Raw genomic sequence first — 26,953 nt, forward strand, 5'->3', positions numbered from 1 at the left:
CACTCCAGTATTCTTGCTTGGAGAATCCCAGGGACGGGGGGAGCCTGGTGGACTGCCATCTATGGGATCACACAGAGTTGGAAACGACTGAAGCGACTTAGCAGTATTTCCCAATACATATTTGCAAAAGAAGACTTGATATATTTCTAGGATGGCATATGGTTTAAAAGTTTTTTTAAAATCCTAAAAGAAAAATACTGAGATTTTCTATTTCCAGTCCAGCGTGTGAGGAGTTTGCCATCCTACTAAGTGAAAAGCTGGACAGACTGAAAAATCAACAACTGTTCTTTGTTCCATCAGAGAAGTATGGTCATAGGGCAAACTACTGCTTCCAAAATTGGAGGTAAACAGGCAGATTCTGAGAATCGTAGACTTGTTGGAGCAGAAATATGTGAGTAGAAATGGTCACAGGAACCAGCGCCATGGTAGAAAAAATCCTGTAATTAGCAAACTGCTGGAGCTTCCCTGTGGATAAAAGTCATAGGGGTAAGTCATTAGGGGAGCCCAGCTATGAGGGGCAGGCAGGCTGCACATTTTTGTGAATTTTACCTCCAGGAACTCTACCAGGGCCTTAAAGTAAATACTAAATATATTTAAATATTTATAATATATTTAATAGAAACATTACAGGAAAATTGTCTTCTGCTTCTGGAAGAAGCAGGGAAAAGAACAGTTTTGAAATATGCCAGAGCATTGTGTTCTTCTTGACAAGGCCTCCCCCTCAGGGAAAACTTTTACCAGAGCTCAGAATATTGCAGATCCCTCTAACCTCCCATGTGGGGGAAGGGAAATATGCACCTCCAGACTCCTCCAGCTATTCTATCCTTCTTTTAAAAGTGAGGGGAGAGGGGACTGACAAGCACTAGTGAAATTCACAGTCCGGGGGCAAAGACTTACCAGAAGACTGAGATAAGACCTAATCATATGACTCTAGAATGCTTCCCACTTCTCCACACTGTACTGGTGGCTCAGACGGTAAAGCGTCTGCAAGGCAGGAGACCAGGGTTCAATCCCTGGGTTGGGAAGATCCCCTGGAGAAGGAAATGGGAGCCCACTCCAGTTTCTTGCCTGGAAAATCCCATGGATGGCAGAGCCTGGTAGGCTACCATCCATGGGGTCACAGAGAGTCACACACAACTGAGCAACTTCACATTGTTAAGTCGTATCTGACTCTTGTGACCCCATGGACTGTAGCCCACAAGGCTCTTCTCTCCATGGGATTTCCCAGGCAGGAATACTGGAGGGGGTTGCCATTTCCTCCTCCAGGGGAACTTCCTGACTCAAGGATAGAACCTGCATCTCCTGCATTGGCAGGCGGTTTTTTTTTTTACCACTGAACCACCAGGGAAGCCCCTATATTACTAAAGGCCTATTTGCTGCAGCTTCTTTTCCTGAGTACATCATGTTCACCTTACAACAAAAAATTACCAGGCATACTAAAAGGTTAAAACAAACAAACAAACAAACACCCCAGAATTTGAAGAGACCAAACAAGCATCAGAACCAGAGTCAGATATGGCAGGAATGTTGGAGTTATCAGACCAGGGTTTTGTTTTGTTGTTGTTTTTTTTAACTAAAACCTAAGGATTTTAAATGGAAAAGTAGACAACACGCAAGAACAGATGAATAATGTTAGAACAGAAATGAAAATTTTTAGGAAAAAAATAAATGCTTCTGGTGAAAAACATTGTAACAGAAATGAAGAATTTACCTTTGAGCACTCCTAAGTAGACTGTGGGCTTCCCCGATGGCTCAGTGGGTAAAGAATCTGCCTGCAGTGCAGGAGACACAGGAGATATGGGTTCGATCCCTGGGTCAGGAGGATCCCCTGGGGAAGGATATGGCAACCCACTCCAATATTCTTGCTTAAAATCCCATGGACTGAGTGGCCTGGTGGGCTACAGTCCATGGGGTTGAAAAGAATCAGACATGATTGAGTGACTGAGCACACAAGAGGACTGTATATGACTGAAGAAGGAATCTTAGAACTTGGAGATACAACAACACAAACTTCAAAAAATGGAAACTACAGGAGAGGAGAAACAACAACAAAACAGAATATCCAGAACAGAATATCCATGAGCTGTGGAATAGTTACAAAAGAGGCACTGTAGGCAACATGGGAATACGCAGAGGAAGAGAGGAACAGAAGCAATATTTGAAGCAGCAGTGACTAGAATTTCCCCAAGTTAATGTCAGACACCAAACTACATGTCCAGGAAGCTCAGGGAACACTAAACAGGATAAATACCAAAACAAAACAAAAACAAAAAGCCACACATAGATATCATATTCAAACTTCAGAAAATCAAAGGAAAAGAAAAACATTTGAATGAAGAAGAAAAAGAATACCTTTCCTATAGAGAAGCAAAGATAAAAATTACATTCAACTTATCCCAAGATACCATGAAAGCAAAAATAAAGTGGAGGGAGATTTTTAAAATACGGAGATTAAAAAAAAACCCATCGACCTAGAATTCTGTACCCTATGAAATTGTTCTGTAAAAGTGAAGGAGAAACAAAGTGTTTCTCAGACAAGAAATCGAAGGAATTTGTTGCCAGTAGTCTTCCCTGTAAGAAATGCTAAAAGACATTCTTCACAGAGAAGGAAAATGACATAGATCAGGAACAAGGATATACATAAAGGAAGAGCATTGGCGCTGCAATTGAAAATAAAATGAAGACTTATTTTTATTATTCTTAGTTGGTCTAACATATAATAGTTGGTTCAAAATAATAATAGCAATACTAAATCATATATGTGGATATACAAAATACATGGATATATAATGTATGTATATTATAATTACATATATACACAAATAGTGTATATTCTCATGTAGTGCAATAAGTGACAGCAATGATACACAAACAAGAAGATGGAATTAAGAATATTTTATTATAAGGTACTTGCATTACCAATGAAGTAGTATATATTGTTATTGGAAAGTAGACTTGAATTAGTTGTAAATGTCTGTTGCAAACTCTAGGGCAACCACTAAAAAATGGTTTTTAAAAAGTATAACTGATATACTAAGAAAGGAGAGAAAATGGAAATATGAAATGCTCAGTGAAAACCACAGAAGAAAGGAAAAGTGTGGAAGACAAAAATAAGAAATAAACCAAGGCTATAATTAGAAAGCAGTAATAGCAGATATTAATTTAACTATACCAATAAACACTTTAAATACCAATGGTCTAAATACACCAATTAAAAAACAGATCATCAGAGTGGATCAAAAAACAAAATCCAACTATATGTTTTCTACAGGATACCCACTTTAAATGTAAAGACACATAGTGATTAAAAGTAAAGGTTATGTAAACACTAACACTAATCAAAAGAAAAGCTAAGATAGCTATATTAATTTCAAACAGAGCTGACCTCAGACTTAAAAAGTGCATTGTGTAATGATAAAGAGGTTAAGACTCCAAAAAGATATACAATTTTTAATGTGCATGCATCTAACAATAGTGTCAAAATAAGTGAGGCAAAAACCAATAGAATGTCAAAAAAAAGAAAAAGAAGAATCTACTATTATAGTTGGAGAATTTAACAACTTTCTATCAAAAATAGCCAGCCAGTGTTCTTGCCTGGAGAATCCCAGGGACAGCGGAGCCTGGTGGGCTACCGTCTATGGGGTCGCACAGAGTCGGACACGACTGCAGCGATGCAGCAGCAGCAGCAGCAGGCCGAAAATCAGTCAGAATATAGTAGCACCATCAATCAGCTGGATATAATTGACATCTATAGGTTTCATCCAGTGATAGATTGTGTGTTAGTCTAACACACAGCATATGTTGATATCATCCAATGATAGCATTTTACATATTCTTTTCAAGCTCTCATGGAACATTCACCAAGTTAGACCACATTCTGGGCCATAAAAAAAACCTTATCAAGTTTTAAAGGAATAGGAATTAAAATTCCCTTAGGGTCTACTCTCAGACCCTAAGGGAATTATACTAGAAATCAATTACAGAGAGACCCATTGAAAAATCCCTAAACACCTGGAGATTTAACATAATTGTAAATCAAACCTAGGTCAAGGAAGAGATCTCAAGAGAAATATAAAAATATTTTGAACTAAATGAAAATGAAAATACAACTTATACAAATTTGTGGGAAATCAATGAATGTAATGTTCAAAGGTGTTATATGTATAGTACTGAATACATATATCAGAAATGAAAAATCTAAAATCAATAAGGGAATGTCTCTGGTAGCCCAGTGGTAAAGATTCTGTGCTTCCACTGCAAAGGGCATGGGTTTGATCCCTGTTCAGGGAACTAAAATCTTGCATGCTGCATGGCATGGTCAAAAATAAATAAATAATAAAAATAAATAAAATCAGTAAGCTAAGCTTTCATCCTAGGAAACTAGAAAATTGAGAGCAAATTCAATTCAAAGTAAGCAGAAGAAAATAAAAATCGGAGGTAAAATCAATGAAATTTAAAGCAGGAAATCAATAAAAGAGACAGTACTACAGATGCCATGGATATTAAAAAGATAGTAAGAGAATAATGTGAAAACTGTATGCCCACAAATGTGGTAACCTAGATGAAAAGAGCTAATTCCTTGAAAGACACAATCTGCCAAAATTCACATAAGAAGGATTAAATCATCAAAATAGGCCTATATTTGTTAAATAAATTGAATCAGTAATTAAAAACTTTCCAAAACAAAACACCTGATCTTTCTTATGGGTTCATTGGTGAATTCTACCAAACATTTAAGGAAGAAATTACATCAATTTCTGAGAACAGAAGCAGAGAAAATAATTTCTAACTCATTCTTTGAAGTCAGCATTGTTTGTGTTTACTCCCATATTACTAATTTATCCTCCTCTCTCTTTCCCCTTTAGTAACTATAAGTTTGTTTTCTATGTCTGTGAGTCTGTTTCTGTTTTGTACACATGTTGCTTCACATGGCAATGTTTCATTCTTTTTTTATGACAGAGTAATAGTCCACTGTGTGTGTGTGTGTGTGTACACATATTTATTTGTATATATATGCACACACATATACACATAATCATACTGCATCTTCTTAAATTAGTCATCTGTCGATGGGCACTTGGGTAGTTTCTAAGGCTTGGCTATTGTAAATAATGCTGCTATGAACATTAGCATGCATGTATCTTTTTGAATTAGAATTTTCATCTTTTCAGGATATATGCCCAGGAGTGGTGTTGCTGGATCATATGGTAGCTCTATTTTTAGTTTTTCAGGAAAGTCCATACTGTTTTCCATAGTGGCTGTGCCAATTTACATTTCCACCAAGAATATAAAAGTATTCCCCCTTTTCTATACTAACACCAGCATTATTATTTGTAGACTTTTTTTTTGTAGACATTTGTATCATAGCCATTCTGGCTGGTGAGAGTTGATAACCTCTTGGTGATACAACACCAAAGACATGATTCATGAAAGGAATAGTTTTTAACCTGGACTTCATTAAAATGAAAAACTGGAAATTCTCTGGCCGTCAGTGGTTAGGACTTTGAGCTTTCACTGCCAAGGGCCAGGGTTCAATCCCTGGTAAGGGAACTAGGATCCCACAAGCGGAGCAGCACTGCCAAAAAAACAAAAAATTTAAACTTCTGTTCTACTAAAGTGTATGTTGAAAGAACTAGAATACAAGCCATAAACTGGGGAAAATATTTACAAAGAACACATTTGATAAAGGATAGTCATATACAGAGAACTATATACAGAGAAAACTATATATAGAGAAAAATATACAGAGAACTCTTGAAACTGTGAAAACAATTAAGAAATGAACAACCTATTTAAAAATTGGGTTAAAGACCTGAACAGACACATTATCAAAGAAGATACACAGGTGGTAAATAAGTTTATGAAAATGTATTCATCATCATATGTAATTAAGAAATTACAAATTAATTAATGAAGTTATCCAGCCCACCTAATAGAATGGCCCAAAGCTAGACTGCTAAAAACACCAAGTGCTGGTGAGGTTATGGAACAACAGAAATTCTTCATTCATTGATGGTAGAATGCAAAATGGTAGAGCCACTTTTGAAAGAAAGTTTGGCAGTTACTAATAACGCTAAATATACTCTTACCGTATAATCCAGTGATTGCACTCCTGGGAATTTACTCAAAGGAGTTGAAAACTTAAGTCGACACAAAAATCCGCACAGAGTGTTTATAGTAGCTTTCTTCCTAATTGCCAAAACATGGTAGCAACCAAGATGCCCTTCAATAGGTAAATGGATAAATATACTGTGGCATGCAGACAATAGAATATTATTTAACACTAAAAAAATTAGATATCAAGCAATGAAAAGACATAGAGGAACCTTAAATGCATATTACCAAGAAAAATAGCCTATTCTGTAAAAGTCTATACCCTTTGATTCTGATTATATGACTTTCTGAAAAAGGTGAAACAATGCAGATACTATAAAGATTAGTTTTTCAAGGAATTAGAGGTAGGAAGGATGAATAGGCAAAATACAGAGGATTTTTAGGAGGTGAAACTGTTCTGTAATATATTACAAAGGTAAATACATATCATTAAACATCTGTCAAAATTCATAGAATGTGAAACAGCAAGAGTAAAACCTAGGGTCAACTTGGTGATAATGATGTGTCAGTGTAAGTTCATCAGTGGTAACAAATGCACCACTCCAAAAGGAAGCCTCATAGTGGGAGAGGTTTTTACATGTGTGTTGCAACACACCAGGCTTCCATGCCCTTCACTGTTTCCCTGAGTTTGCACAAACTCATGCACATTGAGTCAGTGATGCCATCCAACCATTTTGTCCTCTGTCAACCCCTTTTCATCCAGCCCTCAATCTTTCCCAGCATCAGGATCTTTTCCAGTTAGTCGGCTCTTTGCATCAGGTGACCAACGTATTGAAGCTTCAGCTTCAGCATCAGTCCTTCCAATGAATATTCAGGGTTGATTTCCTTTAGGGTTGACTGGTTTGATCTCCTTGCTGTCTAAGAGACTATCAAGGGTGTTCTCCAACATCACACTTCCAAAAGCATCAAATTCATTGGCACTCAGCCTTCTTTATGGTTCAACTCTCACATTCATGCATGACTATTGGAAAAAACCATAGCTTTGAGTATACAGACCTTTGTAGGCAAAGGGTTGTCTCTGCTTTTTAATATACTGTCTAGATTGGTCATAGCTTTTCTTCAGGGGGCAAGCGTCTTTTAATTTTATGGCTGCAGTCACTGTCCACAGTGATTTTGGAGCCCAAGAAAATAAAGTTACTGTTTCCACTTTTTCCCCATCTGTTTGCCATGAAGTGATGGGACTGCATGCCTTAATGTTAGTTTTTTAAATATTGACTTTTAAGCCAACTATTTCACTCTCCTCTTTCACTTTCATCAAGAGGCTCTTTAGTTCCTCTTTGCTTTCTGCCATAAGGGTGGTGTCATCTGCATATCTGAGGTTATTGATATTTCTCCCAGTGATCTTGATTCTAGCTTGAGCTTCATCCAGCCCAGCATTTCTCATGATGTACTCTGCATATAAGTTAAATAAGCAGAGTGACAATATACAGCCTTGACGTACTCCTTTCCCAATCTTGAACCAGTCTGTTGTTCCATGTCCAGTTCTAATTATTGCTTCTTGACCTGCATACAGATATCTCAGGAAGCAGGTGAGGTGATCTGGTATTACCATTTCTTTCAGAATTTTCCACATTTTGTTGTGATCCACATAGTCAAAGGCTTTGGCATAGTCAATAAAGCAGAAGGATATGTTTTTCTGGAACTCTTTTGCTTTTTCTGTGATCCAGTGTATGTTGGCAATTTGATCTCTGATTTCTCTGCCTTTTCTAAATCCGACTTTTACATCTAGAAGTTCTCAGTTCACGTACTGCTGAAGCCTAGCTTAAAGGATTTTTAGCATAATCTTGCTAGAATGTGAAATGAGCGCAATTGTGTGGTAATTTAAACATTCTTTGGCATTGCCTTTCTTTGGGATTAGAATGAAAACTGACCTTTTCCAGTCCTGTGGCCACTGCTGAGTTTTCCAGATTTGCTGGCATATTGATTGAGTGCAGCACTTTCACAGCATCATATTTTAGGATTTGAAAAAACTCAGCTGGAATTCTATCACCTCCACTAGCTTTGTTCCTAGTAATGCTTCCTAAGGCCCACTAGACTTCAGACTCCAGGATATCTGTCTCTAAGTGAGTGACCATACCATCGTGGTTATCTGGATCATTAAGATTTTTGTACAGTTCTTCTGTGTATTCTTGCCATCTCTTCTTAATATCTTCTGCTTCTGTTAGGTCTTTGGCATTTTTGTCCATTATTGTGTCCATCTTTGCATGAAATATTCCCTTTGTATCTCCAATTTTCTTGACAAAATCTCTCTCATCGTATTGTTTTACTCTACTTCTTTCCATTGTTCACTTAGGAAAGCTTTCTTCTTTCCTCTTGCTGTTCTCTGGAACTCCACATTCAGTTGGGTATATTTTTCCCTTTCTCTTTGCCTTTTGCTCCTCTTCTTTTTTCATCTATTTGTAAGGCCTCTTCAGACAACCACTTTGCCTTCTTGCATTTCTTTTTCATAGGGATGGTTTTGGTACAGCGTTATGAACCTCCATCCATAGTTCTTCAGGCACTCTTTTCTACCAGATCTAGTCCCTTGAATCTGTTCATTACCTCCACTGTATAATCATAAGGGATTTGATTTAGATCATACCTGAATGGTCTAGTGGTTTTCCCTCCTTTCTTCAATTTGAGCCTGAATTTTGCAATAAGGAGCTCATGATCTATGCCACACTTGGCTCCAGGTCTTGATTTTTGCTGACTGTATAGAATTTCTCCTTCTTCAGTTGAAAGGATATAATCAATCTGATTACATGTGTGTGTGTGTGTGTGTGTGTGTGTGTGTGTGTGTGTGTGTGGTAAGTCGCTTCAGTTGTGTCTGACTCTGTGCAACCCCATGGACTATAGCCTACCAGGCTCCTCTGTCCATGGGATTCTCCAGGCAAGAATACTGGAATGGGTTGCCATTCCCTTCTCCAGGGGATCTTCTCAACCCAGGGATTGAACCCACCTCTCTTACGTCTCCTACACTGGCAGGCAGGTTCTATACCACATGTGTGCAGTCCAAAGTATATTACAACTCATTATTCTTTCCACTAAATTTTAGAGTGAACCAATATCTGCTCTAAAAATATGTTAAATTTTTTTCACAGTATATTTTCATGCTTTATTTTTTTAATTTATTTATTTTAATTGGAAGCTACTTACTTTACACTATTGTAGTGGTTTTGCCATACATTGACATGAATCAGCCATGGGTGTACATGTGTTCCCCATCCTGAGCCCCCCCTCCCACCTCCCTCCCCATCCCATCCCTCTAGGTCATCCCAGTGCACCAGCCCTGAGCACCCTGTCTCATGCAACAAACCTGGACTGGTGGTCTGTTTCACATATGATAATATACATGTTTCAATGCTATTCTCTCAAATCATCCCACCCTCACCTTCTCCCACAGTCCAAAAGACTGTTCTATACATCTGTCTCTTTTGCTGTCTTGCATATAGGGTTATCGTTACCATCTTTCTGAATTCCATATATATGCATTAATATACTGTATTGGTGTTTTTCTTTCTGACTTACTTCACTCTGTATAATAGGCTCCAGTTTTATCCACCTCTTTAGAACTGATTCAAATGCATTCTTTTTAATGGCTGAGTAATATTCCATTGTGTATATGTACCACAGCTTTCTTATCCATTCGTCTGCTGATGGACATCTAGGTTGCTTCCATGTCCTGGCTATTATAAACAGTGCTGCAATGAACATTGGGGTACACGTGTCTCTTTCAATTCTGGTTTCCTCGGTGTGTATGCCCAGCAGTGGGATTGCTGGGTCATATGGCAGTTCTCTTTCCAGTTTTTTAAGGAATCTCCACACTGTTCTCCATAGTGGCTGTACTGTACACCTAAAGCAACTAGAAAAGGAAGAAATGAAGAACCCCAGGGTTAGTAGAAGGAAAGAAATCTTAAAAGTTAGGGCAGAAATAAATGCAAAAGAAACAAAAGAGACTATAGCAAAAATCAACAAAGCTAAAAGCTGGTTCTTTGAGAAGATAAATAAAATTGATAAACCATTAACCAGACTCATCAAGAAACAAAGGGAGAAGAATCAAATCAACAAAATTAGAAATGAAAATGGAGAAATCACAACAGACAACACAGAAATACAAAGGATCATAAGAGACTACTACCAGTAACTATATGCCAATAAAATGGACAACTTGGAAGAAATGGACAAATTCTTAGAAAAGTACAACTTTCCAAAACTGAACCAGTAGGAAATAGAAAATCTTAACAGACCCATCACAAGCACAGAAATTGAAACTGTAATCAGAAATCTTCCAGCAAACAAAAGCCCAGGACCAGAGGGCTTCACAGCTGAATTCTACCGAAATTTTAGAGAAGAGCTAACACCTATCCTACTCAAACTCTTCCAGAAAATTGCAGCAGAAGGTAAACTTCCAAACTCATTCTATGAGGCCACCATCACCCTAACACCAAAACCAGACAAAGATGCCACAAAAAAAGAAAACTACAGGCCAATATCACTGATGAACATAGATGCAAAACTCCTTAACAAAATTCTAGCAAACAGAATCCAACAACGTGTTAAAAAGATCATACATCATGACCAAGTTGGCTTTATCCCAGGGATGCAAGTATTCTTCAATATCCACAAATCAATCCACGTAATACACATTAACAAATTGAAAGATAAAAACCATATGATTATCTCAATAGATGCAGAGAAAGCCTTTGACAAAATTCAACATCCATTTATGATAAAAACCCTCCAGAAAGCAGGAATAAAAGGAACATACCTCAACATAATAAAAGCTATATATGACAAACCCACAGCAAACATTATCCTCAATGGTGGAAAATTGAAAGCATTTCCCCTAAAGTCAGGAACAAGAGAAGGGTGCCCACTCTCATCACTACTATTCAACATAGTTTTGGAAGTTTTGGCCACAGCAATCAGAGCAGAAAAAGAAATAAAAGGAATACAGATAGGAAAAGAAGAAGTAAAACTCACTGTTTGCAGATGTCATGATCCTCTACATAGAAAACCCTCAAGACTCCACCAGAAAATTACTAGAGCTAATCAGTGAATATAGTAAAGTTGCAGGATATAAAATTAACACACAGAAATCCCTTGCATTCCTATACACTAACAATGAGAAAACAGAGAGAGAAATTGAGGAAACAATTCCATTCACCATTGCAACGAAAAGAATAAAATACTTAGGAATATATCTATCTAAAGAAACAAAAGACCTATATATAGAAAGTTGTAAAACACTGATGAAGGAAATCAAAGAAGACACAAATAGATGGAGAAATACACCATGTTCATGGATTGGAAGAATCAATATAGTGAAAATGAGTATACTACCCAAATCTATAGATTCAATGCACTCCCTATGAAGCTACCAATGGTATTTTTCACAGAACTAGAACAAATAATTTCACAATTTGTATGGAAATACAAAAAACCTCAAATAGCCAAAGCAATCTTGAGAAAGACTGGAACTAGAGGAATTAACCTGCCTGACTTCAGGCTATACTACAAAGCTACAGTCATCAAGACAGTATGGTACTGGCACAAAGACAAAAATATAGACAGTGGAACAAAATAGAAAGCCCAGAGATAAATCCACACACCTATGGACACAAAGGAGGCAAGAATATACAGTGGAGAAAAGACAATCTCTTTTAACAAGTGGTGCTGGGAAAACTGGTCAACCACTTGTAAAAGAATGAAACTAGAACACTTTCTAACACCATACACAAAATAAAAATGTTTAATTTTAAAAATGTAATGCAACCTAAAAGCACCATAAATTTATCAAAAGAAAACAAGCTAGGCAGTAAAAGTATCTTTTGTTTTTCTTAGTGTTTCAGTTTAAGTCCTGTCTTGACTCTAGGTTTCCAGTGTGAGGTTGAGAAAATAACCTAATCTTAATCGAGCCACAGTCTATTTCAATCTACAGTTAGTACCAGTCCTTTATACAAAAGGTGAGGGAGGGGATATGAGTTGATCAAAAGATGGCCGTGGGCAAGATTTACATGGCTTCATTCAGTGCCTTTGATAGATCAAAGGGTACAAGCCAAATTCATGTACCTACAGACCCCGTGCCTTTTCTCCGAGTATTGAAGATAAGAGTCCTGTTTAGTTTTATGTGAGGATTTCCCCCCTCATCACTCCTCAGAAAATGAAGGATATCTATCCTCCTCATTTAGGAAATGAGTGCTTGTAATAGAAAGTTATTTTTAGTCAGCTGTTCCCCTTAGATGATTTATGTCACCTCTGACCTGCTTTCTGATAAAGCATGACTTCATTCATGGCTCTGGAGATGACCTGTGTACACTGACCTGGCATAAACCCAGAGTGTTAAGTCATTTTAATGACAGTTGGAGAGAGGATTGATCTCCCACTGTAAGACTGTCTACCATGAGATTCTGTAAAGCAGCTGTATTCCTAGTGAGGCCTGGTTAAGTTTATCCCACTATTAGGTTCTTCAGTATTACTCATCTTTCTCAAAAGGAAAGAGGTTTTTCCAGCATGCAGTGTATCTGGCTTTTAATGGCTGTTGTGTGCTTAGTTGCTCAGTCATGTCCAACTCTTTGTGACCGCATGGACTGTAGCCCGCCAGGCTCCTCTGTGCATGGAGATTCTTCAGGCAAGAATACTGGAGTGGGTTGCCATGCCCTTCACCAGGGGATCTTCCTGACACAGGAATCGAACCAGGGTCTCCTGCACTGCAGGCGGATTCTTTACCACCTGAGCTACCAGGGAAGCCCATTGTAATGGCTACAGAGCTGAAATAACATACATATACTTAGTTGCTCGTTTGTCTGTTTTCCCTTCACTTTGTTAACTGACTCATTCTTGGAGGTTATAGTGGTTATGCCTTTCTGGTCAGCTGATGGTTGACCTTTCTTAGAAATGACACTTTCAGTTTTCCAAGTATAAGAAGTTAATGCTCCAGTTTCATTGAGTATCTCATCCACTCAATGAAGAATCAGGACATTCAGTATTGATTCCCATGGTCTGTGACCCCAAGTCAACTTGGTGCAAAGGGCTTTTTTCAGACATCTTTCTCTAAAGGCAGGGTCAGTGACTCCTTTTTTTCCAAACTCTGTTTTGCTCAATGATGATTTTAAAATTGTGACTTTGTTCTTTCAGTATCTAAAAATACTTCCTATATTCCAGAACCCCAGTCATTAATACAGCGGGGGAAATAACATACTCTCACATTCCTGTTCTCATACTTTTAATTGTATAATATACATTCACATGTTTTATAATTATTGAGCTTTTTTGTTTTAAAATATAGTTTCTTTGTTTTACAAGGGAGCTACATTATACTTTTTTGTTTTAGAGCTTACATTTTATGCTGTGGTATCATGACATTCCAAAAAAAAAGGTAAGTGAGTTCCGACATTTAAATATTTTCCATCATTTACCTTTCCCTGTATCATCATCACCAATAGTATTTCACATTTTTATTGATGTTGCCCTTTTATCATTCTTTATAACTCAATTCCTCCTGTTTATTCTTCTGCATTAAAGTTGCTTTCCCCAGCTACCTCCTGTCCCACTTTTATTCCTGTTTGCCTCTATAAAATAAGGTTAAAAATAAAGCCTCTACTATAAATCATTATTATTATACTCATTTGTATTTCTACCTAGAATATTTTAAAGCCCTCAAAAAGTATCTGTTGTTCAGTCACCCTCCCTAAGCTATGATCTGTGTACTCTTTGGCCAAGTCTTTTGTTATTTTCTTTATTGGAGTGTGTGTTATATGTCTCTGTCTGTCTGTGTGGTCATGGTTGAGAAACTTTCAATTTAGCCACAATTAATATGCTCTTAGATGAGTTTCTTTTTCTTGGGAGTTTGTTGATAATATTTACTTTGTCTTGTGATTAAAAATGTGTGACAGAGTTCTGTAGCAAAATAATGCTTTCTTACCTGCTTGCACTCTTCCATTTAGAAGAACTGGTAGTTGACAACAGGCTCTTTTTAATTTTGGTTTCTACAACACAGGGGTTGCTAGGTAACTTTTAATCCCTTTCAACAAGAGAACAGTCAACAACAACAACAAATTTCTGCTCTCTTTAGATTGTATAGTCCATCTAGAAGATCTAGCAAAAAGAAAATGACTTAAAACATTTTTTAAATGTGCAGACCGCCTTCTGCATCTTTGGAACATGGCATTAAATACTTTTTAATTAAACTGCCATTTCTTCAACATTATGATCTGCTTATTCTTAAGAAATTAACTTCTAAGCAACATTTGTCATCTCCAGGAAATGTATGAAAATTCAGTTTAATTTGAAAATAGTAATTTTATGAAAATACATCAAAATTTTGTTATCAAAATATCCACTTGGATTTCTCATTTACTTATATGACTCCCTAGTCTTAAGTGTAGTACAGCTGTTTATACTAAACATTTTGTTTATTTAGGGGAAAAATGTACTTAAATTCTGTCATCCTGGTCATTCCTTGAAAGTTTAACCTCATACTCTAATTTTTAAATAATTTCAATGTCACAAAACATATAATTTTTACATAAAATTTTTAAAAATAAAAAAAACCTTTTATCTTTAAGTTTTCATTTTTTCTATCAGATTTTTCCCATGATGTTTCTTTCTAGCTACTGCCAAAGTTAATAGTTACATTTTCCCCAGTAGTACATTTGCAAAGACTTTAAAAATTATTTTATTGGAGTATAGTTGATTTACAGTGTTGTGATTTGCAAAGATTTTAGCAATTGCTTAAAGCCTTTAAAAAAAATCCTTTATTTAAGAATCATTCAAATAGCTAGAGCTGATATGTAGCAGGGATACATGAGTGAGGCTGTGCTGAAGGTTGCTGAAATATTTCCAAGGTGGTGAGGGAATTCTACTGCTCTAAGACACCCTGGCTCCCTCTGCAGCTTTCCCTGATCTTCCCCACCGTCCTGTAGCTAAAATAGGTGGTCTCTTGGACCCTGCTCCAACACTATGACCCAGGCTTTGACATGCTAGCTGTTAAATGTTTTTATTATCACTCATGTGGATAGCGAGAGAATCATTTACATGTCTTGGTGTTTTTAAGAGTACCTTATGATAGAAGTACTTTATGTCATGTTAATAACATTTCTAATTTTGTAAAATGCATAATTTGCTTTTAATAATCCAAGTAAATAAAACCATGGTCTCATTACTCTGAAAGATCTGCTTTATTACTTTATAATATGAAATTACCAAATCTAAAGGAAGGGAATATATCAATACATTGTAAAATAATTTAGGGGAAATCAGTAAGCATTGTGATTATCAGTTTACAGTTACCTGTTATGTGAGGATTATTCATTACAAAGTTTTAATATTTAGTATATGAACATGGTTGTTGTTCACTCACTAAGTTGTGTCTGACTCTTGTGACCCCATGGACTGCAGCATGCCAAGCTTCCCCATCCTTCATCATCTCCCTGAGTTTGTTCAAACTCATGTGAAATAAAATTATATTGATTATTCCAATTATTCTAATTTCCTATCAATATAATTTTTTCATGGTTTTACACCTTATTCATTGTGGGATACCTTTTTTAAACATGTATTTGTTGCATCTGTATCAATTTAGACCATATTTAAGTCATAGAATCATAACACCTTAAACCTGGTTTGGAACAGAGATAAAACAATTCAACATTTTATAGACTTCTCAAAGCTCACTTTCCTTAAGTGATTGGCCTGAGATCATGAAGTTATAGTGAATTAGTGGCAGAATTAAAACTGAGATGGATTTATACTTTGGTTATTTTTTCTACCTTCCTACTTCCTTAGTTTGCTTATGGGTTTACGAGAATTATGGGTGAGCTGTGAGCTTCTGAGATTCAGCTCAAAGCCTCACTCCTAATAGAAATATTGTTCTGCAGTCAGCCATAGAAATTTAGTCACCAAGATCTAAAGTTCCTTGTGTGGAGAAAAAGGAACACATGAACCATAAAAAATCAGTGTACACATTTTTCTCCACCTCTTTCATCTTCTCTGCCCCTTACTTTTCCTCCACTACATAGAGTTACTAGAAGGGATCCCCAAAATGCTTAGACGTTGTGAATGGCAGCTCTGTTATAGAGAATTACAGAGAATTGTGTTTCCTATTTTAGTGGATGAATGTTTCCTATTTTAGTGGCTTTTCAGAGTTAAAAAAAAAATGGCCACACCTCCGCTGGTTTATCTAAATAATAGCCCAGTCTCTGACCAAAGAGGTCAAGTAGTAACAAGTGTCAGAGTGTCATAGAAATGTTTGCATTTCAGATGCAAGAAATTATGTGTGCTTGTTCTGCTTGATTTTTACTCAGTATTTTTTTTTTAATGTGGGTTTTTCATCTTGGTGTTTCAAAATATCTATTCCCTCATAACTTTTGTTTGCTTGTTTGTTTTTGGAAGGTATATACGTTGATAATCTATACACAACACCAACACCAAATGAATTTATACCTGTAACAAATTAGGACATGGTACCTAATTTCTTTGTGCAATAGAAATACTATGTCAAACAGTTTATAACTACTGCCTAATGTTTCAGCTTTATTTGGCAATTTTATTTCTATAGACTGTTCATTAGGAACAGTCTTATTTGGTGTATATATGTTTATTTTTATCTTAGTGGAATTTGTTCTGTAAATGCTTACTGAATTTCTCCTAGGAGTTACCACTTTGTGTTAGGAAGAATGAGGAGTAAATATACGTGAGGACTTCCTTTAGTTTTCTTCTTAGAGCTTTAACTGCCGTAGTGATTTTTTTTTTTTTTAAAGCTTTAATAGAATGAACATCGCTGCCAAGGAGCTGACATTCTGAAATAGCACTTCCCTTTGGGCACCTTGCAGTTGGGATCATTTACTTGCAGAGAGAGAGAGGGAGGGAGCCTCAGCCCAGGCTTGTTGGGACGGGGGAGGGAGAGAAGGGAGAGAAAAGGGGGGGAAGACCTGAGTCTTGGGGATATCCTGCTGAGGTCAGTAACCTGCTGTTCAGTGACCGTCCAGTCTGACCCCTTTTAGACCTGGAGAAGGCTCAGGTCCAGCAGGGCAGCAGCCCAGGCAGCATGACAACAGGAAGGAAACACCTATTGCTTGGAAACTTTGTAGAAACACACAGTAAAGGTGGCCTGAGTAGCACAAAGGGGAAAGGAAGGACTAGATCCAGCAGCATGAACATAGTGCCCTGTTTGCAGTGGAAATATTTATCTAATGATTTGATCAGTGACATATCCATCTATTGGAAGGAGAATGTATTTAAGACCACAAAGAAAGATTTCTATATACAATGCATAGTGTGCATTGATGTTTACATCTTGATAGGTAGAGTGGCTGGTTTGTAAAGCAAAGTTAGGTTCCGCTTTTGAAGGAAAGTGTCTGCTACTAGTATTTGAAGTACAGAATAGCTTACCTTTCACCAAAAAGAATTCTGTTCTTCCCTGAATCTCCTATAAGCTGTTGGAGACCTGCCACCTACAAAGTGTGTGCTAACGGACATGACTGACAGTTTTTGAAGATTAAATGACTAAGAATGCAATCAGTAAATCTTAGCTGTTTTTATTCTCAGTTATTTTTTTCATCTACACGCTGGAAAATATTGCAGCAGGATATTATCCTTTTGAAACAGTGAATAGTTGATGAAGATAAAATAGCAGAATAAGCTTCAATCTAGGGAGACAAAAGAAAAATCTGTCTTGAAACCATATTATCCTTAGAAAGATAGTGATTTTGACTGTGAAATTTATTTCATTCAGTTGAAAATATGGGTGGGAGTGAGAAAATTTCAATGTGCTCTTGGTTTGAGGAAGGAGGGGTGTGTTACCTTGATTTCTGTCTGGTTGAAGTTACCCTTCATTTTATTCTATTTAGCCTTCTAAATGATTTTTGTTTTCTTTATAATCTCAGTATATCAGGTTGGAGGGAAAACTCAATATATAAGCAGATTGATATTGTTTTACATTTGCTTTGAGAGTATTTACCATAGCATCCTAAATAGTATTATTAAGGTTCTCCTTCAAACCTTGTACCCAAGCATATGAGTCATCACGGCAATGATTCCTGAATGATATCATGTTGGAGACATTCCAAGACTGAACACAGCCAAGATCATTGGTCAGTGAAGAACTGTGTTCTTACAGGAGCCTTGTGGTCTCTTACAGGTGTAGATTCTATTTATTGGGATAGCCTCTTTCTATAAAGGACCTTTTGGGGGCATAGAAAATTGGAACTTCACGACCTCTTTGATAATTTGCCAGCTTGGTTTCCAGCCAGTCAGATAACTGCTTGTAGTGACATGGATTTCTCTAGGGCCCACCATCTTGTGCTGGTCTTTAGACAGCAGTCTCACTAAGCCTGCTCACACCATTCTGAGCCGAGGACATTGCTGTCCTGAATGCCTTATAGTATAGATAAAAATCTTATACCAATTACGTTCTGATAAAACTCTGAGTTTACTCTGAGAATGCATTAGCCATTTAGGTTTTACATTACTATTTTAAATAGAAAACAGGAAGGCAAATGTTTCCTTCCTTCCTCAATATTTGGTCCATAAGTTGCTAAACCCAGCCTTAGGAATCTAAGGATATACAGACAAAGACCCTCTTCTTACCATTGTTTCCTTGACCTTTTCTAAAATGAGAAAGTGTCTCATTGTCTCCAACCCTAACCTCTTGAACTGTACTTGTCTGATAATAATTATTTGGAATACATGGATACCTCAAATATGTCATGTCAGAAGTTTATTTTGTCATTTCAAATTCTTTTATAAAATTTTTTTTCTGATTAATAGCATCATTCTTCCAGGCAACCAAACTCAAAGCTTTATTGCTATAATTGAGTTTTTCTTCTTACATCTACAGTGTTACTAATATCCACCCATTTCTCAAACAGTTATATTTCCCTACTTTATCATTTTATTTCATTTCCTCTGCCACCCTTCTGTTCAGACTTATCACTTTATATCTGAACTATGGCAACAAGCCAATATCTTTTTTAAAAAACGATTTTATTTATTTATCTATTTTTGGCTGTGCTGGGTCTCCAGCTGTGTGGACTCTTCTCTAACTGCAGCAAGCAGGAGCTACTCTTTCTAGTTGCAGTGCATGGGCTTCTCATTGCAGTGGCTTCTCTTGTTGCAGAGCACAGGCTCTGGGGTGTGTGCGCTTTAGTAGCTGCAACTCCCAGGCTCTAGAGCACAGGCTCAATAGTTGTGGTGCCTGGGCTTAGCTGCTCCAAAGCATGTGGCATCTTTGTGGACTGGGGATTGATATGTGTCTCCTGCACTTACAGATGGGTTCTTTACCACTGAGCCACTTGGGGAAGCCCCAAGCCTCTGTATCTTCTCCTACATCACATTCACTAGGGTGGCTTTAAACAAACAAACAAAAAAGACAGACAATAACAAGTGTTTGTGAGGGTGTGGAAGAATTGGAACCCTCATATAATTGCTGATGGGAATGCAAAATGGCAGAGACTTTGTAAAAGCAGTTTGGCAGCTCCTCAAGAGGTTAAACGTAAAATTATCTTATGACCTAGCAATTTCACTCCTAGGAATTCTACTCCCAAGAGAATTGAAAACATATGTCCATACAAAAACTTAGAAACAATGAACAAACATGTTTAGAGCAGCATTATTCACAATAGCCTAAAGGTGGAAGCAATCTGTGTCTATCAACAGATAAATAGAAAAATAGAATGTGGTATATGCATTTAATGAAATAGTCTTCTGCCTTAAGAAGGAAGGAAATTCTGATATGTTACACCATGGATGAATCTTCAAGACATTATGCAAGGTAAAATAAACCAGTCACAAAAGGACAAATATGATTCAGCTTATATGAGGTACCTAGAATAGTCAAATTCATAGAGAGAAAAAGTAGAATTATGTGCTTAAAAATGATGACTTCTATGGTATGTGAATTACATCTCAATTTTTAATTGAGACATGACAGTCTTAATACATTGACTTTTATGATGCCATGTTGCTGAAGAAACAGGATGCCCCAGTCTCAGCTTAATATTGCTGGCTATGTAATGGAGAAAATTAAGTGACCTCCCTTCTGACTCTGTAAAATAGGGATAATAGTAACTACCTTTCCAGATATTTGTGTTAAATGAGTTAACATATCTAGTTACTTCTAGCACGGTATCTGGCATCACTAAGAACCTAGTAAATTTACTAAGACCTCTTGGGACATGAGCCTTCAACAGCTTCCAGTACTATTTCAGATACTATTTCCAGATATTCTGGAAAGTGGTCCAACTCCTTTGCCATTTTACCAATACTCTGTATTCTGGCTCAAAATTGCCTCTTCAGATTCTCCTAAGGCTGTTTTATAGAAACTCTTCCTTCAGAAAAGGCATTTTAGTCCCCGCAAAGTTGCTTTGCATATCCTTGCAACTGTGTCTTTTCTTGAAAACAATGCTCTCTCCCTGTTCCTCTCTCTGAATTTCATCCTGCCTTAAAACTCAGCAGAAGCCTATCCTCATGCATTAAACTTTTCCTCTCATTTCAGTGCATGGATATCTCTTGTTTTTGTAGTACCCAAGATTTTCACTACACCTTTGATCAGTGAAGCCTTACTTTGGTTATATTTTTTAAGTATTTATCGTATCATGTGATCTTTTGAAAGTATGTGTTGAGCTAAATTAAAGCCCCTGAGCACCGGGTTACATGTTATAATTCTTTACCTTTTCCACAGCACTTAGCACGTTGCCTTGATGTGGTGTATTTGGAATAAACATCTGCTATATGTGAGTTAAGCTAGTGCTACATCTCAACAAGCACAGGGACTTAAACTAATGATTCTCTATTTTGGCTGCACTTTAGAAACACTTGGGGAATAAGGTTTCCTTTTTAGGCCAACAGATCAGAACCTCTGAGTGTTAGGCCTCAGCTTTATACCCAGGTGATAATTATAACCAAGACTAAGAACTATTGGCTTCAACCAATGAAATAATAGAAGCCAGTGGGTCTCAAACTTAATTAATAATCACAGTTAAGATGTGATGATCACAGACTGACATAGGCAGAGATGCTTTGGATATTGCAAACTGCTCTGCAAATATTAGACAAATATTAGGATGCTGCTGAGACTTTGATGGCCTTGAGAAAGACCCTTAAACCCCGAAATTTTTCACAGCCAATGGCACAGTGGGGAAATACCTAACTATAGGCATCTAAAACCTCTATACTCTGCATGATAGCTTTCATACCAGAAGTACATGCCTAGTTCCTTTTTGCTCTCTTAAAAATATTTAAACTCTTCATCTTTTCCAGGCTGGCCACCATTCAGCAGCAGACCCTCTCAAGATTGTCCACTTGCCTTTGCTCCTGGTTGAGTTACTGCACATGGAAGCAGAAGATGGGCTCAGCGGCAGCCAACAGGCCATGATCCAGGAGGTGCAGTGAGGGATAGAGCTGCTGGTAAGGCACGGCAACAGTGATGCTAGTTTGCAAGTATGTTTATTCTCACTTGAATAGTTAATCTCTTGTCCAGTCTCCAGCTCTGTACTCTCTCAAATGCCTCTATTATCTATGCTTATGATGCATGGCTTAGATTTTAAGGTCTGTGAATCCCCTAAAATTGTGTGCTGACTTTTAAGTGTATACTTTTTTTTTCTGGAGAAAAGGAAGATTTTCATCAGATTCTTAATGTCTGATATCTTAGTAAAAGAGAGATAAGAACCATTCAAATACAGTAAGCACAGAGAAAGTTTCTGTCTTTAACCACTTGTCATAGTATTTCTTTTCTCCATTCTTATCTCACCTCTGGCCACTTTGTCTCAGTCTTGTTGAGGACCAGAAAAATGCTATTTTATGGTTATTTTCTGGTCTGAAAGTGAGCGTCTCTTGAGCCTAGGCAGCGGGGCTTCATGACAGTTTGGCTTCGTAGACCTAGCTGAGAACTGAAGTTTAGAATGACAGATGTCAGAAGAGTCTATCTGATTTTTTCACATGATTTTTTCTGAAAAATGCAAATAGAGGTACGTACAAAGAGAAAGACAGCTTTTTCATTATGTTCTTATAGTTGATCTTAATAAAGATCAATTAATTTTGTTAATGAGCATCCCAACCTAAAAGTTTTTTCATTTTTTTTTTAATCAGATCATTATCGTTTATATAGACATACAGAAGTAGGGAACTGATTTATTTTTCCCCCAAAACATTCAAGATAAATGTGCTTAGTTGCTGGGTCGTGTCCGACTCTTTGCCACCCTATGGACTGTAGCCTGCCAGACTCCTCTGTCCATGAGGATTCTCCAGGCAAGAATACTGGAGTGGGTTGCCATGCCTTCCTCCAGGGGATCTTTCCATCCCAGGGATCAAACTCAGGGCTCCCGCATTGCAGGCAGATTTTTTTTACCATCTGAGCCACCAGTGAAGCCCATGAATACTGGAGTGGGTAGCCTATTCCTTCTCCAGGGGATCTTCCCAACCTAGGAAACAAACCAGGGTCTCCTGCATGGCAGGTGGTTTCTTTACCAGCTGAACTCCAGGGAAGCCCTTAAGATGAATAGTAGAATAAATTCTACTGTATATACCTTTGCTTGTTTAAATTGTAGATGCATTGTAGAAGAGGAAGTACAGGTTAGCTAGAGAAAAGGAGGAATGAGATTTTTTTTTTCATCTATAATTCTTTAGCAGGTAATTCTGCTTTAGTTCCACTGAGTCTTGTTTATGCATACAGCATAGTAAATCTTCTCAAAAGCCTGTGTAGCTTAATCTCTGCCCTCACTACAGATGCCTGAGGATATAAGTATCTACTCTGCCACTTGATACTTCTTAGAGACTGACCTGGTGCTGAGAAATCCTTTCCAACGTGTCCTCAGTTAAACTCCCATGATTCCTGGATATTGACATTTTCAAGACATAGGGCAAGTGCATCTGCCTAGATTACCTCTCTGCCCTGGGAATTTTAAGTCACCATGTAAGGGAAAGAGAACTCAGCACAGTGGTAAACTCTCAGAATGAAAATTTTCCCCTTGCATGCGAATGTTTTTAGAGTAATCATTGTCACTGAAAATAGACTTCCTCTTTCCCCTCTCATACTGGAAAATCTTAGGTAATTATGAATAAAGCTTTCTTTGCTTTTCCCCTCCTCCTTGAGTGAATGCTTTGCCCCTCACTGTGGGGACTATGGCTACTCTTTCTGTGTTTGCCCTTAACATGAGAACTGAGATATATTTTAAGAAAATTTTTATCTCTTTAGTTAAGTAATAACATTAGTCAGAAGATCTTCTCTTCTTGGAGATGATGGGTGGATAAGGAAGGAAAAACAAAAGTTTAGGGGAAAGTATAAGATAAATTACTAACAAGAAAAGAGGACAGGGATTTCACTGGTGGTACAGTGGCTAAGACGCCACGCTCTCAATGCAGAGGACCTGGTTCAATCCCTGGTCAGGAAACCAGATCTCACATGCTGCAGCTAGACCCAGTGCAGCCAAATAAATAAATATTTTTTAAAAGAGAAAGAAAGGAGGACAGGAGATTAAAATATTAGCTGTTTTTTTTTTTTTTTTTATTTCAAGTCACTCCTGAAGGAGTCCTTCCTTCATATCCAAAAAGAATCTAATTTTGCATTTAGTTTTTTTGCAGTTTGGTAAGCTCAGCCTAGGACTTATTTTCAGTAGTAAATAAGTCTGGGGCTTATTTTTAGTAATGTTGATTAGCTGTGTGTTCCGTGGGAAAGTTATTTAACCTCTGTAAGCCTTGTTTTATTTGGCAAGGAGGAAAATAGGTCAGAGTTAAATAATAATAGAATTGTGTAATGTTATGTGGATAATGTGTTCAGGGCCTTGCACATAGTAAGTTCTCAATTGTATAGTAGCATTTTTATTATTATTATTAATCACTATTACTAACATTGCTTTTAGTTTTTTAATAATGAATTCATTCAAAAAGTGTTTCTTGACCACCTATCAAATACCAGGCACTCTTTAGGAAGGGACATATTAATGAGCAAAACAGACAAAAGTCTTTCCTTGTTTATAGAGTGGGAGCCAGACATAAATACAAATGCATACTATATAGAATATCAGGGAATACTAAGCATAAGCATTTTGTCAGAAAAAGGAAATTTGAGGCATAGTGAGTGAGTTAGTAATTGAAGACAGAGTAGTCAGAAAAGACATCAGGATAAAATTACTTGTTGAGTAAAAAACATGAAAAAGGAATATGCTCATACCATAAAGTTACTTGGGGGTAGTGTTTCCAGTAGAGGGGAAATACCACAAAGCCCTACAGCAGTTTTTTCGGAGTGATTCAAAGAGAATCAGAACATCATGTACAGCTTCTTCATGCATCACCAGTAAACATTTGTCCAGGTACCCAAGTGAATGATACAGATAAGAACTTTGGAAGTTCAAAGAATGGCAAGGTACATCTAGACTAAAACAGGTAGAGAAGACTTCATGAAGGAAAGTGATGGTCTAGATCTTGGAGGAGAGGAACAATTTGGATAGTTGGTAAAAGGGTACAAACTTTCAGTTACAAGATAAATAAAATCTGAGGATCTAATATATAACATGGTGACTATAGTTGACAATACTGTATTGTATAATTAAAATTTGCGAAGAAAGTGCAACTTAAATGTTCCCACCAGAAAAAACAAGAACCTAAATGTCAGGTGATGGCTGTGGTAATTAACTTGATGGGGGAAATTCTTTCACAGTATATATGTCAAATCATCATATTGTATACTTGATATATTTTAGTTTTGTCATTCATACCTCAATGAAGCTTAAAAAAACTCCAAAGTTCTAGTTAAAATTATTTTTATACAGTTCACAGTCGTATAGCCTCACATCATCAGCCATAAAACAAACAAACAGTAAGGAATGACATCCCAGTGGACTGAAGTAAACGAGAAATAGCGTGAGGTGGAAAAAAATTAGGATGTTGGTTTTGCAGGCAGGGGTGCACTAGGAAAAGGGAAGAGGCAGACAACTTTTTACAGAGTTGGCAAGTAGTGGGAGGGAAGATGGAAAGATTAGTGAGGTCAGTTTGTGTAAAACTCTAAGGGCAGTCTAAAGATTATTACCTGCTATCATATAAATATTGAGGAACAGCTGAAGCAGATAAGTAGCATGATAAATTCAGGTCTTTAGTGATATTATTATAAGTAGTCTAGAAGAGTAGGGAGATGAAGGAAGTGGTTGCAGTCATTGAGGAGTGAGGTTGAAAACATGGATTATGGTAAGAGACGACAGAAAAAGGAAGCTAGATTTGATATATTTTAAAGAAAAATGATTTAGCTGCTTAACTGCACATAAGAGATTAAGAAGAAATGTTTTCAAGTTTTAAATTGACCAATGAAGTGTGGCCATTATAGGAAATTATAGGAAATAGGGTACCCAGAGGTGACATATGGCTTCCCTAAATCCATGTCACTAGTTATTGGCAGAACCCAGACTAGTTCCACGTTTCCATATTGACAGCTCCTACCTCTGCTCCCTGTGCTTTCTGTAGGAAATATTAGTGATTTGTATTTTGCCAGATTGCTTGTGGAGAACAGAGTTAGAATGTTTGGATTTGCCTATTCACACTGTCTTATAGCCACTTTTTCTAATTAATATGGACATTTTTATTTACTCTCACATGAAACAGATCTAAGTTGCTTAGAAAGGGTCAAAGAAGCATTGGTAAAACTAGAAGAGGTTCATCGTATATGCGTAGATTCTCCCACCTGTGATGATTATTGTTTCCTGATTTAAAACGTCATCTTTCTGTCTTTTCAGTAGTTTGAGATGGAACAGTTATTTCTATCATTGCACCATTTTTCTGTTTATTTTTCTAAAGAAAAATGCCTTTTATCATCCTAAATATAAATCACCACCCATATTTTTAAAATGAACACTTCAGATGTCCCTTCCTTATAGATCAGTCTTATAAACTGAAATTCATTGTCATTGTTCTGACAAACCTGATCAATTTATCCTTTGAACTATAAGACTTTAAACAAAAAAGACCCTAGAGCTCATCCAATGCAGTGCTCTTCAAACTGCACCCTTCAAACTATTATTTTGCTACCCATCTATTTGTTATTAAATATATTCTTATTTTTAATAAAATGTAACTTTCTAACAAAGGAGCAGAAATGTACTTAAAAGAGAAAATTTTAGTTTTCTATTCACAATAGTGCTACACGTCTTTCTTTATACATTCCTTTACTTTCTCCATTATACATGCACATTATAATACAAGTCATGACTGAACCATATGAAAGCAAAATCTTCATTATCTATGATTCAGTTCCGTTCAGTTGCTCAGTCGTGTTTGACTCTTTGCGACCCCATGGACTGCAGCATGCCAGGCCTCCCTGTCTATCACCAACTCCCAGAGTCCACCCAAACCCATGTCCGTTGAGTTGGTGATGCCATCCAACCATCTCATCCTCTACTGTCCCCTTCTCCTCCTGCCCTCAATCTTTCCCAGCATCAAGTTCTTTTCAAATGAGTCAACTCTTCGCATGAGGTGGCCAAAGTATTGGAGTTTCAGCTTCAGCATCAGTCCTTCCAATGAATATTCAGGGCTGATTTCCTTTAGGATGGACTGGTTGGATCTCCTTGGAGTCCAAGTGACTCTCAAGAGTCTTCTCCAAAACCACAGTTCAGAAGCATCAATTCTTCTGAGCTCAGCTTTCTTTATAGTCCAGCTCTCACATCCATACATGACCACTGGAGAGTTGGACTATAAAGAAAGCTAGTTATCTATGGTATCTTGTCTTATATTCTTATAATGCCCAGTTTGGTCTCATAGTCTCTATGTCCCAAGAGAGTGAATTCTGGAAGACATGGGTTTCTGCTGAGAACTTTGGCAGTCCCTGAATTCACAAATAGCACTGTAACACTTTGGGCATCAGTGCCTATCCACAGATGAC

General features: G+C 37.1%; 1 protein-coding gene and 1 long non-coding RNA gene across 2 annotated transcripts in view; one reads left to right on the plus strand and one right to left on the minus strand.

The window, feature by feature from the left end:
* Positions 1-11,045, minus strand: part of LOC145503781 (uncharacterized) — a 32,106-nt gene extending 21,061 nt beyond the window's left edge. The window contains exon 1 of the long non-coding RNA XR_014051748.1: positions 9,446-11,045. This is a non-coding gene — a long non-coding RNA (uncharacterized LOC145503781). The remainder of the gene's footprint in view (positions 1-9,445) is intronic.
* TET2 (tet methylcytosine dioxygenase 2) overlaps positions 1-26,953 on the plus strand; it is a 146,309-nt gene that overhangs the window by 21,061 nt on the left and 98,295 nt on the right. Inside the window, exon 2 of the mRNA XM_081484028.1 lies at positions 21,352-21,498. The gene's annotated coding sequence lies outside the window, so the exon portion shown is untranslated. The remainder of the gene's footprint in view (positions 1-21,351; positions 21,499-26,953) is intronic.

The sequence above is a fragment of the Giraffa tippelskirchi genome, chromosome 1, assembly GCF_054371585.1.
Source record: "Giraffa tippelskirchi isolate mGirTip1 chromosome 1, T2T-mGirTip1v1.2.pri, whole genome shotgun sequence".
Lineage (NCBI taxonomy): Eukaryota > Metazoa > Chordata > Mammalia > Artiodactyla > Giraffidae > Giraffa > Giraffa tippelskirchi.